The sequence below is a fragment of the Schistocerca gregaria genome, chromosome 8 (genome assembly GCF_023897955.1).
Source record: "Schistocerca gregaria isolate iqSchGreg1 chromosome 8, iqSchGreg1.2, whole genome shotgun sequence".
NCBI classification, from domain to species: Eukaryota; Metazoa; Arthropoda; class Insecta; order Orthoptera; family Acrididae; genus Schistocerca; species Schistocerca gregaria.
Window position 1 is genome coordinate 31,338,998 of NC_064927.1, and position 18,640 is coordinate 31,357,637.

Genomic DNA, 18,640 nt, shown 5'->3' on the forward strand with positions numbered 1-18,640 from the left:
GTCACCATGCGCACTTTCCTCCACGCTAGTAATGTATCAAACAGTCTGCGCTTTTATCGTTCTCTGGAAGACCAGTAGAAGTTTCCGATGAACATCTGGAGGCATTCTGTAACCTGTGGACTATCAGAGTGTTGATGAAACATAGAAATTGCATCGGGTTTGAAGACAACAATCACCATGAGCACATTCCTGCAAAAAAGTAATGTCTCAAACAGTCTACGCTTTAATCGTTCCCTGGAAGACCAGTAGTAGTTTCCGATGTACATCTCGTGGCATTCTGTAATCTGTGGACTATCAGAGGGTTGATGAGACACAGAAATTGCATCGGGATTGAATACAACAGTCACCATGCACACTTTCCTCCATTGGAGTAATGTCCCAAACAGTCTACGCTTTGATCGTTCCCTGGAAGGCCAGTAGTAGTTTCCGATGCATATCTTCAGGCATTCTGCATTCTGTGGACTATCAGAGTGTTGATGAAACACAGAAATTGCATCGGGATTGAATACAACAGTCACCATCTGCACTTTCCTTCACGCTAGTAATGTCTCAAAGAGTCTGCGCTTTTATCATTCCCTGGAAGACCAGTAGTAGTTTCCGATGAACATCTGGAGGCATACTGTAACCTGTGGACTATCAGAGTGTTGATGAAACATAGAAATTGCATCGGGATTGAATACAACAGTCACATGAGCACATTCCTGCATAAAAGTAATGTCTCAAACAGTCTACGCTTTGATCGTTCCCTGGAAGATTAGTAGTAGTTTCCGATGCACATCTCGTGGCATTCTGTAATCTGTGGTCTATCAGGGTGTTGATGAGACACAGAATTTGCATCGGGATTGAATACAACAGTCTCCATGCGCACTTTCCTCCACGCTAGTAATGTCTCAAACAGTCTGCGCTTTTATCGTTCCCTGGAAGACCAGTAGTAGTTTCCGATGCACATCTGGAGGCTTTCTGTAATCTGTGGATTATCAGAGTGTTGATGAAACACAGATATTGCATCGGGGTTGAATACAACAGTTACCAAGCGCACTTTCCTCCATGGGAGTAATTCTTAAACAGTCAACTCCTTGGTCGTTCCCGGGAAGACCAGTAGTACTTTCCGATGCACATCTCATGGCATTCTGTAATCTGTGGACTATCAGAGTGTTGATGAAACACAGTAATTGCATCGGGATTGAATACAACAGTCACCATTTGCACTTTCCTCCATGGGAGTAATGTCCCAAACAGTCTACGTTTTGATCGTTCACTGGAAGACCAGTAGTAGTTTCCGATGCACATCGGGAGGCATTCTGTAATCTGTGGACTTTCAGAGTGTTGATTAAACACAGAAATTGCATCGGGACTGAATACAACAGTCACCATGCGCACTTTCCTCCATGGGAGTAATGTTTCATAGGGTTTACGCTTTAATCGTTCCCTGGAAGGCCAGTAGCAGTTTCCAATGCACATCTGGAGGCATTCTGTAATCTGTGGACTATCAGAGTGTTGATGAAACACAGAAATTGCATCGGGACTGAATACAACAGTCACCATGCGCACTTTCCTCCATGGGAGTAATGTTTCATAGGGTTTACGCTTTAATCGTTCCCTGGAAGGCCAGTAGCAGTTTCCAATGCACATCTGGAGGCATTCTGTAATCTGTGGACTATCAGAGTGTTGATGAAACATAGAAATTGCATCTGGATTGAATACAACAGTCACCATGAGCACATTCCTGCATAAAAGTAATGTCTCAAACAGTCTACGCTTTGATCGTTCCCCGGAAGACCAATAGTAGTTTCCGATGCACATCTGGAGGCATTCTGTATTCTGTGGACTATCAGAGTGTTGATGAAACACAGAAATTGCATCGGGATTGAATACAACAGTCACCATGCGCACTTTCCTCCATGGGAGTAATGTCTCAAGGAGTTTACGATTTGATCGTTCCCTGGAACACCAGTAGTAGTTGCCGATGCACATCTGGAGGCATTCTGTAATCTGTGGACTATCAGAGTGTTGATGAAACACAGAAATTGCATCGTGGTTGAGTACAACAGTCACCATGCGCACTTTCCTCCACGCTAGTAATGCCTCAAACAGTCTGCGCTTTTATCGATCCCTGGAAGACCAGTAGTAGTTTCCGATGAACATCTGGAGGCATTCTGTAACCTGTGGACTATCAGAGTGTTGATGAAACATAGAAATTGCATCGGGATTGAATACAACAATCACCATGAGCACATTCCTGCATAAAAGTAATTTCTCAAACAGTCTACGCTTTAATCGTTCCCTGGAAGACCAGTAGTAGTTTCCGATGCACATCTCGTGGCATTCTGTAATCTGTGGACTATCAGAGGGTTGGTGAGACACAGAAATTGCATCGGGATTGAATACAACAGTCACCATGCACACTTTCCTCCATGGGAGTAATGTCCAAAACAGTCTACGCTTTGATCGTTCCCTGGAAGGCCAGTAGTAGTTTCCGATGTATATCTGGAGACATTCTGTATTCTGTGGACTATCAGAGTGTTGATGAAACACAGAAATTGCATCGGGATTGAATACAACACTCACCATGCGCACTTTCCTCCACGCTAGTAATGTCTCAAAGAGTCTGCGCTTTTATCGTTCCCTGGAAGACCAGTAGTAGTTTCCGATGAACATCTGGAGGCATACTGTAACCTGTGGACTATCAGAGTGTTGATGAAACATAGAAATTACATCGGGATTGAATACAACAGTCACATGAGCACATTCCTGCATAAAAGTAATGTCTCAAACAGTCTACGCTTTGATCGTTCCCTGGAAGACCAGTAGTAGTTTCCGATGCACATCTCGTGGCATTCTGTAATCTGTGGTCTATCAGGGTGTTGATGAGACACAGAATTTGCATCGGGATTGAATACAACAGTCTCCATGCGCACTTTCCTCCACGCTAGTAATGTCTCAAACAGTCTGCGCTTTTATCGTTCCCTGGAAGACCAGTAGTAGTTTCCGATGCACATCTGGCGGCATTCTGTAATCTGTGGACTATCAGAGTGTTGATGAAACACAGAAATTGCATCGGGATTGAATACAACAGTCTCCATGCGCAATTTCCTCCATGGGAGTAACGTCTTAAACAGTCTACGCTTTGATCGTTCCCTGGAAGACCAGAAGTAGTTACAATTACACATCTGGAGGCATTCTGTAATCTGTGGACTATCTGAGTGTTGATGAAACACAGAAATTGCATCGGGATTGAATACAACAGTCACCATGCGCACTTTACTCCATGGGAGTAATGTCTCTAACAGTCTACGCTTTGATCGTTCCCGGGAAGACCAGTAGTAGTTTCCGATGCACATCTCGTGGCATTCTGTAATCTGTGGACTATCAGAGTGTTGATGAAACACAGAAATAGCATCGGGATTGAATACAACAGTCACCATGCGCACTTTCCTCCATGGGAGTAATGTCCCAAACAGTCTACGCTTTGATCGTTCCCTGGAAGACCAGTAGTCGTTTCCGATTAACATCTGGAGGCATTCTTTAATCTGTGGACTATCAGAGTGTTGATGAAAAACAGAAATTGCATCGGGATTGAATACAACTGTCACCATGCGCACTTTCCTCCATGGGAGTAATGTTTCAAATAGTTCACGCTTTGATCGTTCCCTGGAAGACCAGTAGCAGTTTCCGATGCACATCTGGAGGCATTCTGTAATCTGTGTACTATCAGAGTGTTGATGAAACACAGAAATTGCATCGGGATTGAATACAACTGTACCCATAAGCACATTCCTCCATAAAAGTAATGTCTCAAACAGTCTACGCTTTGATCGTTCCATGGAAGACCAGTAGTAGTTTCCGATGCTCATCTGGAGGCATTCTGTAATCTGTGGAGTATCAGAGTGTTGATGAAACACAGAAATTGCATCGGGATCGAATACAACATTCACCATGCGCACTTTCCTTGATGGGAGTAATGTCTCTAACAGTCTACGCTTTGATCGTACCTGGAAGACCAGTAGTAGTTTCCGATGCACATCTGGAGGCTTTCTGTAATCTGTGGACTATCAGAGTGTTGATGAAACACAGAAATTGCATCGGGATTGAAAACAACATTCACCATGCGCACTTTCCTCCAAGGGAGTAATTCTCAAACAGTCTATGATTTGATCGTTCCCTGGAAGACCGGTAGTAGTTTCCGATGCACATCTGGTGCCATGCTGTAACCTGTGGACTATCAGAGTGTTGATGAAACACAGAAATAGCATCTGGATTGAATACAACAGTCACCATCCGCACTTTCCTCCATGGGAGTAATGTCTGAAACAGTCTACGGTTTGATCGTTCCCTGGAAGACCAGTAGTAGTTTCCGATGCACCACGGGAGGCATTCTGTAATCTGTGGACTATCAGAGTGTTGATGAAACACAGAAATTGCATTGGGATTGAATACAACAGTCACCATGCGCACTCTCCTCCATGGGAGTAATGTCCCAAACAGTCTACGTTTTGATCGTTCCCTGGAAGACCAGTAGTAGTTTCCGATGCACATCGCGAGGCATTTTGTTATCTGTGGACTATCAGAGTGTTGATGAATTACAGATATTGCATCGGGATTGAATACAACAGTCTCCATGCGCAGTTTTCTCTATGGGAGTAATGTCTTAAACAGCCTACGCTTTGATCGTTCCCTGGAAGACCAGAAGTAGTTTCAATTGCACATCTGGAGGCATTCTGTAATGTGTGGACTATCAGAGTGTTGATGAAACACAGATATTGCATCGGGATTGAATACAACAGTCACCATGCACACTTTACTCCATGGGAGTAATGTCTCTAACAGTCTACGCTTTGATCGTTCCCGGGAAGACCAGTAGTAGTTTTTGATGCACATCTCGTGGCATTCTGTAATCTGTAGACTATCAGAGTGTTGATGAAACACAGAAATTGCATCGGGATTGAATACAACAGTCACCATGCGCACTTTCCTCCATGGGAGTAATGTCCCAAGCAGTCTACGCTTTGATCGTTCCCTGGAAGACCAGTAGTAGTTTCCGATGCACATCTGGAGGCTTTCTGTAATCTGTGGACTATCAGAGTGTTGATGAAACACAGAAATTGCATTGGGATTGAATACAACAGTCACCATGCGCACTTTCCTCCATGGGAGAAATTCTCAAACAGTCTACGCTTTGATCGTTCCCTGGAAGACCAGTAGTAGTTTCCGATGCACATCGGGTGGCATTCTGTATTCTGTGGACTATCAGAGTGTTGATGAAACACAGAAATTGCTTCGGGATTAAATACAACAGTCACCATGCGCACTTTCCTCCACGCGAGGTATGTCCCAAACAGTCGACGCTTTGATCGTTCCCTGGAAGACCAGTAGTAGTTTCCGATGCACATATGGTGGCATTCAGTAATCTGTGGACTATCAGACTGTTGATGAAACACAGAAATTGCATCGGCATTGAATACAACAGTCTCCATGCGCACTTTCCTCCATGGGAGTAATGTCTCAAACAGTCTACGCTTAGATCGTTCCCTGGAAGACCAGTTGTAGTTTCCGATGCACATCTGGAGGCATTCTGTAATCTGTGGAGTATCAGAGTGTTGATGAAACACAGAAATTGCATCGGGATTGAAAACAACATTCACCATGCGCACTTTCGCCCAAGGGAGTAATTCTCAAACAGTCTATGATTTGATCAATCCCTGGAAGACCAGTAGTAGTTTCCGATGCACATCTGTTGCCATTCTGTAATCTGTGGACTATCAGAGTGTTGATGAAACACAGAAATTGCATCGGGAATGAATACAACAGTCACCATGCGCTCTTTCCTCCACGGGAGATATGTCTCAAACAGTCTACGGTTTGATCGTTCCCTGGAAGACCAGTAGTAGTTTCCGATGCACATCTGGTGGCAATCTGTAATCTGTGGACTATCAGAGTGTTGATGAAACACAGAAATTGCATCGGGATTGAATACAACAGTCACCATGCGCATTTTCCTCCATGGGAGTAATGTCCCAAACAGTCTACGTTTTGATCGTTCCCTGCAAGACCAGTAGTAGTTTCCGATGCACATCGCGATACATTCTGTAATCTGTGGACTATCAGAGTGTTAATGAAACACAGAAATTGCATCGGGATTGAATACAACAGTCACCATGCGCACTTTCCTCCTTGGAAGTAATGTTTCATAGAGTTTACGCTTTGATCGTTCCCTGGAAGACCAGTAGTAGTTTCCGATGCAAATCGCGAGGCATTCTGTAATCTGTGGACTATCAGAGTGTTGATGAAACACAGAAATTGCTTCGGGATTAAATACAACAGTCACCATGCGCACTTTCCTCCACGCGAGGTATGTCCCAAACAGTCGACGCTTTGATCGTTCCCTGGAAGACCAGTAGTAGTTTCCGATGCACATATGGTGGCATTCAGTAATCTGTGGACTATCAGACTGTTGATGAAACACAGAAATTGCATCGGCATTGAATACAACAGTCTCCATGCGCACTTTCCTCCATGGGAGTAATGTCTCAAACAGTCTACGCTTAGATCGTTCCCTGGAAGACCAGTTGTAGTTTCCGATGCACATCTGGAGGCATTCTGTAATCTGTGGAGTATCAGAGTGTTGATGAAACACAGAAATTGCATCGGGATTGAAAACAACATTCACCATGCGCACTTTCGCCCAAGGGAGTAATTCTCAAACAGTCTATGATTTGATCAATCCCTGGAAGACCAGTAGTAGTTTCCGATGCACATCTGTTGCCATTCTGTAATCTGTGGACTATCAGAGTGTTGATGAAACACAGAAATTGCATCGGGAATGAATACAACAGTCACCATGCGCTCTTTCCTCCACGGGAGATATGTCTCAAACAGTCTACGGTTTGATCGTTCCCTGGAAGACCAGTAGTAGTTTCCGATGCACATCTGGTGGCAATCTGTAATCTGTGGACTATCAGAGTGTTGATGAAACACAGAAATTGCATCGGGATTGAATACAACAGTCACCATGCGCATTTTCCTCCATGGGAGTAATGTCCCAAACAGTCTACGTTTTGATCGTTCCCTGCAAGACCAGTAGTAGTTTCCGATGCACATCGCGATACATTCTGTAATCTGTGGACTATCAGAGTGTTAATGAAACACAGAAATTGCATCGGGATTGAATACAACAGTCACCATGCGCACTTTCCTCCTTGGAAGTAATGTTTCATAGAGTTTACGCTTTGATCGTTCCCTGGAAGACCAGTAGTAGTTTCCGATGCAAATCGCGAGGCATTCTGTAATCTGTGGACTATCAGAGTGTTGATGAAACACAGAAATTGCATCGGGATTGAATACAACAGTCACCATCCGCACTTTCCTGAATGGGAGTAATGTCTCAAACAGTCTACGCTTTGTTCGTTCCCGGGAAGACCAGTAGTAGTTTCCGATGCACATTTCTAGCATTCTGTAATCTGTGGACTATCGGAGTGGTGATGAAACACAGAAAATGCATCGGGATTGATTACAACAGTTACCATGCGCACTTTCCTCCATGGGAGTAATGTCTCAAAGAGTTTACGCTTTGATCGTTCCCTGAAAGACCAGTAGTAGTTTCCGATACACATCTGGAGGCATTCTGTAATCTGTGGACTATCAGAGTGTTGATGAAACACAGAAATTGCATCGGGATTGAATACAACAGTCTCCATGCGCAGTTTCCTCCATGGGAGTAATGTCTCAAACAGTCTACGCTTTGACCCTTCCCTGGAAGACCAGTGGTAGTTTCCGATGCACATCTGGAGGCATTCTGTAATCTGTGGAGTATCAGAGTGTTGATGAATCACAGAAATTGCATCAGGATTGAATACAACATTTACCATGCGCACTTATCTCCATGGGAGTGATGTCTGAAACAGTCTACGCTTTGATCGTTCCCTGGAAGACCAGTAGTAGTTTCCGATGCACATCTAGAGGCTTTCTGTAATCTGTGGACTATCAGAGTGTTGATGAAACACAGAAATTGCATCGGGATTGAAAACAACATTCACCATGCGCACTTTCCTCCATTGGAGTAATGTCCCAAACAGTCTACGCTTTGATCGTTCCCTGGAAGACAAGTAGTAAATTACGATTAACATCTGGAGGCATTCTGTAATCTGTGGACTATCAGAGTGTTGATGAAACACAGAAATTGCATCGGGATTGAATACAACAGTCACCATGCGCACTTTCCTCCATGGGAGTAATGTTTCAAAGAGTCCACGCTTTGATCATTCCCTGGAAGACCAGTAGTAGTTTCCGATGCACATCTGGAGGCATTGTATAATCTGTGTACTATCAGAGTGTTGATGAAACACAGAAATTGCATCGGGATGTAATACAACAGTCACCATGAGCACATTCCTCCATAAAAGTAATGTCTCAAACAGTCTACGCTTTGATCGTTCCCTGGAAGACCAGTAGTAGTTTCCAATGCACATCCGGAGTCATTCTGTAATCTGTGGACTATTAGAGTGTTGATGAAACATAGAAATTCCATCGGGATTGAATACAACAACCACCATGCGCACTTTCCTCCATGGGAGTAATGTCTCAAACAGTCTACGCTTTGATCGTTCCCTGGAAGACCAGTTGTAGTTTCCGATGCTCATCTGGAGGCATTCTGTAATCTGTGGAGTATCAGAGTGTTGATGAAACACAGAAATTGCATCGGGTTTTGAATACCACAGTTACATTGCGCACTTTCCTCCATGGGAGTAATGTCTCTAACAGTCTACGCTTTGATCGTTCCCCGGAAGACAAGTAGTAGTTTCCGATGCACATCTGGAAACTTTCTGTAATCTGTGGACTATCAGAGTGTTGATGAAACACAGAAATTGCATCGGAATTGAGTACAACAGTCACCATGCGCACTTTCCTCCACGGGAGATATGTCTCAAACAGTCGACGTTTTGATCGTTCCCTGGAAGACCAGTAGTAGTTTCCGATGCACATCTGGTGGCATTCTGTAATCTATGGACTATCAGAGTGTTGATGAAACAAAGAAATTGCATCGGGATTGAATACAACAGTCACCATGCGCACTTTCCTCCATGGGAGTAATGTTTCATAGAGTTTACGCTTTGATCGTTCCCTGGATGACCAGTAGCAGTTTCCGATGCACATCTGGAGGCATTCTGCAATCTGTGGACTATAAGAGTGTTGATGAAACATAGAAATTGCATCGGGATTGAATACAACAGTCACCATGAGCACATTCCTCCATAAAAGTAATTTCTCAAACAGTCTACGCTTTGATCGTTCCCTGGAAAACCAGTAGTAGTTTCCGATGCACATCTTTAGGCATTCTGTAATCTGTGGACTATCAGAGTGTTGATGAATCACAGAAATTGCATCGGGATAGAATACAACAGTCACCATGCGCACTTTCCTCCATGGGAGTAATTTCTCAAACAGTCTACGCTTTGATCGTTAACTGGAAGACCAGTAGTAGTTTCCGATGCACATCTGGTGGCATTCTGTAATCTGTGGACTATCAGAGTGTTGATGAAACACAGAAAATGTATCGGGATTGATTACAACATTTACCATGCGCACTTTCCTCCATGGGAGTAATGTCCCAAAGAGTATACGATTTGATCGTTTCCTGAAAGGCCAGTAGTAGTTTCCGATGCACATCTGGAGGCATTCTATAATCTGTGGACTATCAGAGTGTTGATGAATCACTGAAATTGCTTCGGGATTGAATACAACAGTCTCCATGCGCAGTTTCCTCCATGGGAGTAAAGTCTTAAACAGTCTACGCTTTGATCGTTCCCTGGAAGAACAGAAGTAGTTTCAATTGCAAATCTGGAGGCATTCTGTAATCTGTGGACTATCAGAGTATTGATGATACATAGAAATTGCATCGGGATTGAATACAACAGTCACCATGCGTACTTTCCTCCATGGGAGTAATGTTTCAAAGAGTTCACGCTTTGATCGTTAACTAGAAGACCAGTAGCAGTTTCCGATGCACATCTGGAGGCATTCTGTAATCTGTGTACTATCAGAGTGTTGATGAAACACAGAAATTGCATCGGGTTTTGAATACCACAAAAACCATGCGCACTTTCCTCCATGGGAGTAATGTCTCTAACAGTCTACGCTTTGATCGTTCCCCGGAAGACCAGTGGTAATTTCCGATGCACATCTGGAGGCATTCTGTAATCTGTGGAGTATCAGAGTGTTGATGAAACACAGAAATTGCATCGGAATTGAATACAACATTTACCATGCGCACTTTCCTCCATGGGAGTAATATCTCTAACAGTCTACGCTTTGATCGTTCCCTGTAAGACCAGTAGTAGTTTCCGATGCACATCTGGAGGCTTTCTGTAATCTGTGGACTATCAGAGTGTTGATGAAACACAGAAATGGCATCGGGATTGAATACAACAGTTCCCATGCGCACTTTCCTACGTGGGAGTAATTCTCAAACAGTCTACGATGTGATCGTTCCCTGGAAGACCAGTAGTAGTATCCGATGCACATCTGGTGACATTCTGTAATCTGTGGACTATCAGAGTGTTGATGAAACACAGACAATGCATCGGGATTGATTACAACAGTTACCATGCGCACTTTCCTCCATGGGAGTAATGTCCCAAAGAGTTTAAGATTTGATCGTTCCCTGAAATACCAGTAGTAGTTTCCGATGCACATCTGGAGGCAATCTGTAATCTGTGGACTATCAGAGTGTTGATGAATCACAGAAATTGCATCGGGATTGAATACAACAGTCTCCATGCGCAGTTTCCTCCATCGGAGTAATGTCTTAAACAGTCTACGCTTTGATCGTTCCCTGGAAGAACAGAAGTAGTTTCAATTGCACATCTGGAGGCATTCTGTAATCTGTGGACTATCAGAGTGTTGATGAAACACAGAAATTGCATCGGGATTGAATACAATAGTCACCAAGTGCACATTCCTGCATAAATGTAATGTATCAAACAGTCTACGCTTTGATCGTTACCTGGAAGACCAGTAGAAATTTCCGATGAACATCTGGAGGCATTCTGTAATCTGTGGACTATCAGAGTGTTGATGAAACACAGAAATTGCTTCGGGATTGAATACAACAGTCACCATGCGCACTTTCCTCCACAGCTGTAATGTCTCAAACAGTCTACGCTTTGATCGTTCCCTGGAAGACCAGTAGTAGTTTCCGATGAACATCTGGAGGCATTCTGTAATCTGTGGACTATCAGAGTGTTCATGAAACACAGAAATTGCATCGGGATTGAATACAACAGTCACCATCCGCACTTTCCTGAATGGGAGTAATGTCTGAAACAGTCTACGCTTTGATCGTTCCCGGGAAGACCAGTAGTAGTTTCCGTTGCACATTTCTGGCATTCTGTAATCTGTGGACTATCGGAGTGTTGATGAAACACAGAAAATGCATCGGGATTGATTACAACAGTTACCATGCGCACTTTCCTCCATGGGAGTAATGTCTCAAAGAGTTTACGCTTTGATCGTTCCCTGAAAGACCAGTAGTAGTTTCCGATGCACATCTGGAGGCATTCTGTAATCTGTGGACTATCAGAGTGTTGATGAAACACAGAAATTGCATCGGGATTGAATTCAACAGTATCCATGCGCAGTTTCCTCCATGGGAGTAATGTCTTAAACAGTCTACGCTTTGATCGTTCCCTGGAAGACCAGTAGTAGTTTCCGATGCACATCTGGAGGCATTCTGTAATCTGTGGAGTATCAGAGTGTTGATGAATCACAGAAATTGCATCGGGATTGAATACAACATTTACCATGCGCACTTTTCTCCATGGGAGTGATGTCTGAAACAGTCTACGCTTTGATCGTTCCCTGGAAGACCAGTAGTAGTTTCCGATGCACATCTAGAGGGTTTCTGTAATCTGTGGACTATCAGAGTGTTGATGAAACACAGAAATTGCATCGGGATTGAAAACAACATTCACCATGCGCACTTTCCTCCATTGGAGTAATGTCCCAAACAGTCTACGCTTTGATCGTTCCCTGGAAGGCCAGTAGCAGTTTCCAATGCACATCTGGAGGCATTCTGTAATCTGTGGACTATCAGAGTGTTGATGAAACACAGAAATTGCATCGGGATTGAATACAACAGTCACCATGCGCACTTTCCTCCATGGGAGTAATGTTTGAAAGAGTCCACGCTTTGATCATTCCCTGGAAGACCAGTAGTAGTTTCCGATGCACATCTGGAATCATTGTATAATCTGTGTACTATCAGAGTGTTAATGAAACACAGCAATTGCATCGGGATTGAATACAACAGTCACCATGAGCACATTCCTCCATAAAAGTAATGTCTCAAACAGTCTACGCTTTGATCGTTCCCTGGAAGACCAGTAGTAGTTTCCGATGCACATCTGGAGGCATTCTGTAATCTGTGTAGTATCAGAGTGTTGATGAAACACAGAAATTGCATCGGGTTTTGAATACCATAAAAACCATGCGCACTTTCCTCCATGTGAGTAATGTCTCTAACAGTCTACGCTTTGATCGTTCCCCGGAAGACCAGTGGTAATTTCCGATGCACATCTGGAGGCATTCTGTAATCTGTGGAGTATCAGAGTGTTGATGAAACACAGAAATTGCATCGGGATTGAATACAACATTTACCATGCGCACTTTCCTCCATGGGAGTAATGTCTCTAACAGTCTACGCTTTGATCGTTCCCTGTAAGACCAGTAGTAGTTTCCGATGCACATCTGGAGGCTTTCTGTAATCTGTGGACTATCAGAGTGTTGATGAAACACAGAAATGGCATCGGGATTGAATACAACAGTTACCATGCGCACTTTCCTACGTGGGAGTAATTCTCAAACAGTCTACGATGTGATCGTTCCCTGGAAGACCAGTAGTAGTATCCGATGCACATCTGGTGACATTCTGTAATCTGTGGACTATCAGAGTGTTGATGAAACACAGACAATGCATCGGGATTGATTACAACAGTTACCATGCGCACTTTCCTCCATGGGAGTAATGTCCCAAAGAGTTTACGCTTTGATCGTTCCCTGAAATACCAGTAGTAGTTTCCGATGCACATCTGGAGGCAATCTGTAATCTGTGGACTATCAGAGTGTTGATGAATCACAGAAATTGCATCGGGATTGAATACAACAGTCTCCATGCGCAGTTTCCTCCATCGGAGTAATGTCTTAAACAGTCTACGCTTTGATCGTTCCCTGGAAGAACAGAAGTAGTTTCAATTGCACATCTGGAGGCATTCTGTAATCTGTGGACTATCAGAGTGTTGATAAAACACTGAAATTGCATCGGGATTGAATACAATAGTCACCATGCGCACTTTCCTCCATGGGAGTAATGTCTCGAACAGTCTACGATTTGATCGTTCCCTTGAAAACCAGTAGTAGTTTCCGATGCACATCTGGAGGCTTTCTGTAATGTGTGGACTATCAGAGTGTTGATGAAACACAGAAATTGCATCGGGATTGAATACAACAGTCACCATGAGCATGTTCCTACATAAAAGTAATGTCTCAAACGGTCTACGCTTTGATCGTTCCCTGGAAGACCGGTAGTAGTTTCCGATGAACATCTGGAGGCATTCTGTAATCTGTGGACTATTACAGTGTTGATGAAACACAGATATTTCATCGGGATTGAATACAACAGCCACCATGCGCACTTTCCTCCATGGGAGTAATGTCTCAAACAGTCTACGTTTTGATCGTTCCCTGGAAGACCAGTAGAAGTTTCCGATACACATCTGGAGGCATTCTGTAATCTGTGGACTATCAGAGTGTTGATGAAACACAGAAATTGCATCGCGATTGAATACAGTAGTCACCATGCGCACTTTCCTGGATGGGAGTAATGTCTGAAACAGTCTACGCTTTGATCGTTCCCGGGAAGACCAGTAGTAGTTTCTGATGCACATCTCGTGGCATTCTGTAATCTGTGGACTATCAGAGTGTTGATGAAACACAGAAAATGCCACGGGATTGAATACAACAGTTACCATGTGCACTTTCCTTCATGTGAGTAATGTCTCAAAGAGTTTACGCTTTGATCGTTCCCTGAAAGACCAGTAGTAGTTTCCGATGCACATCTGGAGGCATTCTGTAATCTGTGGAGTTTCAGAGTGTTGATGAAACACAGAAATTGCATCGGGATTGAATACAACAGTCACCATGCGCTTATTCCTCCATAAAAGTAATATCTCAAACAGTCTACGCTTTGATCGTTCCCTGTAAGACCAGTAGTAGTTTCCGATGCATATCTGGAGGCATTCTGTAATCTGTGGGCTATCAGAGTGTTGATGAAACACAGAAATTGCATCGGGATTGAATACAACAGTCACCATGAGAACTTTCCTCCATGGGAGTAATGTCTCAAACAGTCTACGCTTTGATCGTTCCCTGGAAGACCAGTAGAAGTTTCCGATACACATCTGGAGGCATTCTGTAATCTGTGGACTATCAGAGTGTTGATGAAACACAGAAATTGCATCGGGATTGAATACAGTAGTCACCATGCCCACTTTCCTCCATGGGAGTAATGTCTCTAACAGTCTACGCTTTGATCGTTCCCTGGAAGACCAGTAGTAGTTGCCGATGCACATCTGGAGGCTTTCTGTAATCAGTGGACTATCAGAGTGTTGATGAAACACAGAAATTGCATCGCGATTGAATACAACAGTCACCATGCGCACTTTCCTCCATAGGAGTAATGTCTCAAACAGTCTACGCTTTGATCGTTCCCTGGAAGACCAGTAGTAGTTTCCGATTAACATCTGGAGGCATTCTCTAATCTGTGGACTATCAGAGTGTTTATGAATCACAGAAATCGCATCGGGATTGAATACAACAGTCGCCATCCGCACTTTCCTCCATGGGAGTAATGTCCCAAACAGTCTACGCTTGGATCGTTCCCATAAAGACCAGTAGTAGTTTCCGATGCACATCTGGATGCATTCTGTAATCTGCGGAGTATCAGAGTGTTGATGAAACGCAGAAATTGCATCGGGATTGAATACAACAGTCACCATGCGCCCTTTCCTCCGTGGGAGTAATTCTCAAACAGTCTACGCTTTGATCGTTCCCTGGAAGACCAATAGTAGTTTCCGATGCACATCTGGTGGCATTCTGTAATCTGTGGTCTATCAGAGTGTTGATGAAACACAGATATTTCATCGGGATTGAATACAACAGTCACCATGCGCACTTTCCTCCACGGGAGGTATGTCTCCAACAGTCTACGCTTTGATCGTTCCCTGGAAGACCAGTAGTAGTTTCCGATGCACATCTGGAGGTATTCTGTAATCTGTGGATTATCAGAGTGTTGATGAAACACAGAAATTGCATCGGGATTGAATACAATAGTCACCAAGTGCACATTCCTGCATAAATATAATGTATCAAACAGTCTACGCTTTGATCGTTAGCTGGAAGACCAGTAGAAATTTCCGATGAACATCTGGAGGCATTCTGTAATCTGTGGACTATCAGAGTGTTCATGAAACACAGAAATTGCATCGGGATTGAATACAACAGTCACCATCCGCACTTTCCTGAATAGGAGTAATGTCTGAAACAGTCTACGCTTTGATCGTTCCCGGGAAGACCAGTAGTAGTTTCCGATGCGCATTTCTGGCATTCTGTAATCTGTGGACTATCGGAGTGTTGATGAAACACAGAAAATGCATCGGGATTGATTACAACAGTTACCATGCGCACTTTCCTCCATGGGAGTAATGTCTCAAAGAGTTTACGCTTTGATCGTTCCCTGAAAGACCAGTAGTAGTTTCCGATGCACATCTGGAGGCATTCTGTAATCTGTGGACTATCAGAGTGTTGATGAAACACAGAAATTGCATCGGGATTGAATACAACAGTCTCCTTGCGCAGTTTCCTCCATGGGAGTAATGTCTTAAACAGTCTACGCTTTGATCGTTCCCTGGAAGACCAGTAGTAGTTTCCGATGCACATCTAGAGGGTTTCTGTAATCTGTGGACTATCAGAGTGTTGATGAAACACAGAAATTGCATCGGGATTGAAAACAACATTCACCATGCGCACTTTCCTCCATTGGAGTAATGTCCCAAACAGTCTACGCTTTGATCGTTCCCTGGAAGGCCAGTAGCAGTTTCCAATGCACATCTGGAGGCATTCTGTAATCTGTGGACTATCAGAGTGTTGATGAAACACAGAAATTGCATCGGGATTGAATACAACAGTCACCATGCGCACTTTCCTCCATGGGAGTAATGTTTGAAAGAGTCCACGCTTTGATCATTCCCTGGAAGACCAGTAGTAGTTTCCGATGCACATCTGGAATCATTGTATAATCTGTGTACTATCAGAGTGTTGATGAAACACAGCAATTGCATCGGGATTGAATACAACAGTCACCATGAGCACATTCCTCCATAAAAGTAATGTCTCAAACAGTCTACGCTTTGATCGTTCCCTGGAAGACCAGTAGTAGTTTCCGATGCACATCTGGAGGCATTCTGTAATCTGTGGACTATTAGAGTGTTGATGAAGCATAGGAATTGCATCGGGATTGAATACAACAACCACCATGCGCAATTTCCTCCATGGGAGTAATGTCTCAAACAGTCTACGCTTTGATCGTTCCCTGGAAGACCAGTAGTAGATTCCGATGCTCATCTGGAGGCATTCTGTAATCTGTGGAGTATCAGAGTGTTGATGAAACACAGAAATTGCATCGGGTTTTGAATACCACAGTTACATTGCGCACTTTCCTCCATGGGAGTAATGTCTCTAACAGTCTACGCTTTGATCGTTCCCCGGAAGACAAGTAGTAGTTTCCGATGCACATCTGGAGGCTTTCTGTAATCTGTGGAATATCAGAGTGTTGATGAAACACAGAAATTGCATCGGGATTGAGTACAACAGTCGCCATGCGCACTTTCCTCCACGGGAGACATGTCTCAAACAGTTGACGTTTTGATCGTTCCCTGGAAGACCAGTAGTAGTTTCCGATGCACATCAGGTGGCATTCTGTAATCTATGGACTATCAGAGTGTTGATGAAACAAAGAAATTGCATCGGGATTGAATACAACAGTCACCATGCGCACTTTCCTCCATGGGAGTAATGTCTCAAACAGTCTACGCTTTGATCGTTCCCTGGAAGACCAGTAGTAGTTTCCGATGCACATCTGGAGGCATTCTGTAATCTGTGGAGTATCAGAGTGTTGATGAAACACAGATATTGCATCGGGATTGAATAGAACATTTACCATGCGCACTTTTCTCCATGGGAGTGATGTCTGAAACAGTCTACGCTTTGATCGTTCCCTGGAAAACCAGTAGTAGTTTCCGATGCACATCTGGAGGCTTTCTGTAATCTGTGGAATATCAGAGTGTTGATGAAACACAGAAATTGCATCGGGATTGAAAACAACATTCGCCATGCGCACTTTCCTCCATTGGAGTAATGTCCCAAACAGTCTACGCTTTGATCGTTCCCTGGAAGACCAGTAGTAGTTTCCGATTAACATCTGGAGGCATTCTGTAATCTGTGGACTATCAGAGTGTTGATGAAATACAGAAATTGCATCGGGATTGAATACAACAGTCACCATGCGCACTTCCTCCATGGGAGTAATGTTTCAAAGAGTCCACGCTTTGATCGTTCCGTGGAAGACCAGTAGTAGTTTCCGATGCACATCTGGAGGCATTGTGTAATCTGTGTACTATCAGAGTGTTGATGAAACACAGAAATTGCATCGGGATTGAATACAACAGTCACCATGAGCACAGTCCTCCATAAAAGTAATGTCTCAATCAGTATACGCTTTGATCGTTCCCTGGATGACCAGTAGTAGTTGCCGATGCACATCTGGAGGCATTCTGTAATCTGTGGACTATTAGAGTGTTGATGAAACACAGAAATTGCATCGGGATTGAATACAACAACAACCATGCGCACTTTCCTCCATGGGAGTAATGTCTCAAACAGTCTACGCTTTGATCGTTCCCTGGAAGACCAGTAGTAGTTTCCGATGCTCATCTGGAGGCATTCTGTAATCTGTGGAGTATCAGAGTGTTGATGAAACACAGAAATTGCATCAGGTTTTGAATACCACGGTTACCATGCGCACTTTCCTCCATGGGAGTAATGTCTCTAACAGTCTACGCTTTGATCGTTCCCCAGAAGACAAGTAGTAGTTTCCGATGCACATCTGCAGGCTTTCTGTAATCTGTGGACTATCAGAGTGTTGATGAAACACTGAAATTGCATCGGGATTGAATACAACTTTTACCATGGGCACTTTCCTCCATAGCAGTAATGTCTCTAACAGTCTATGCTTTTAACGTCCCCTGGAAGACCAGTAGTAGTTTCCGATGCACATCTGGAGGCTTTCTGTAATCTGTGGACTATCAGAGTGTTGATGAAACACAGAAATTGCATCGGGATTGAAAACAACACTCACCATGCGCACTTTCCTCCAAGGGATTAATTCTCAAACAGTCTATGCTTTGATCGTTCCCTGGAAGACCAGTAGTAGTTTCCGATGCACATCGGGAGGCATTCTGTAATCTGTGGACTATCAGAGTGTTGATGAAACACAGAAATTGCATCGGGATTGAATACAACAGTCACCATGCGC